Raw genomic sequence first — 1,375 nt, forward strand, 5'->3', positions numbered from 1 at the left:
GTCGAAAGTCGAAGTAGACCTTGCCACCCCTAACATATCGAGACCTAACCGCCAAAATAACGTAAGCGACATTTTTTTCAAAATTTTATTCTTGATGCAGAAATATTCCTAGAGCATCTACATGCATTTCTGCATCAAAAATAAAATTTCGAAAAAAAATGTCGCTTCCGTTATTTTGGCGGTTAGGGCTCGATATGTATAACGAAAAATCAGGTTCACATTCTAACAATATTTATTTGTCCTGAAACTATGGAATACGAGTATGAAACCCTTTTCGCCCCAATATCATTTACATATCGCACACCGATCTAAAGTGCGATCAACTCAAAAAAATTGATGGGCGATTTTTTTGCATAAGTCAAGTCATAGGACTTACATTAACTAAAAAACTACTTTTATACCTGTTTTTGTATTAATTGCTAATTTTAAATTTTAGATATTAACATTTATGAATTTCAATACTTTTATGCTCCCATTTGCTTGCCCAAGGTTGACCCAGGATAGCCCAACCTTTTTTTCGCAAGCCCACCCTTAGTTCAAAAGTTATAATAAAAGCAAATTTGTTCATACTGAAAACCAAAATTTGTGAATTTCAATAATTTTACGCTGTAATTCGTTAGCCCAATGTTAGCCCAGGATAGCCCAATTTTTTTTTTCGTTAACCCACCCTTAGTTCAAAAGTTATAACAAAAACAAATTTTTTCGTACTAAATACTAAAAAAGATGTATGAATTTCACTATTTTTACGCTCTCATTCGATTGCCCAAGGTTAGCCCAGGATAGCCCAACCTTTTTTTCGTTAGCCCACCCTTATATCAAAAGTTATAACACAAATTTTTTTCATATTACAAATTTAAATTTTTTAATTTTAATATTTTTACGCTGTAATTCGTTAGCGCAATGTTAGCCTAGGATAGCCCAACTTTTTTATTCTTTAGCCCACATTTAGTTCAAAAGTTATAACAAAAAAAAATCGTACTAAATTTTAAAATTTATGAATTTCAATATTTTTACGCTCTCATTCGATTGCCCAAGGTTAGCCCAGGGCATGAATCACGTATGACGACAATCGTCTGGACGATATCGTGCTGAGATTGTCTTGTTTCATGAAAACCAAAAAATTGTGGGTCGTTTGTGCGATATCGTCTACTCAATTCCAGTTTTGCTTCACGTAACAGTAGCACGTAACAGCAAAACAAATGCATGAATCAGTATTTCGACGACATCGTTTTGTCAGTATCGTTTGAACCGGGGAATGGCATTGGTTGATCGTCAACTGTTCATACTCATTCAATACCGCTGCTTTGTATGACTGAGCAGCGGCGTTGGCTTACTGCCATCCCTAAATTGGCGCGTCAAGCGCCAAACAACTGTC

Source organism: Rhagoletis pomonella, unplaced genomic scaffold (assembly GCF_013731165.1).
Source record: "Rhagoletis pomonella isolate Grant_MI unplaced genomic scaffold, Rhpom_1.0 Rhpom_scaffold_00008, whole genome shotgun sequence".
Taxonomy (NCBI): Eukaryota; Metazoa; Arthropoda; class Insecta; order Diptera; family Tephritidae; genus Rhagoletis; species Rhagoletis pomonella.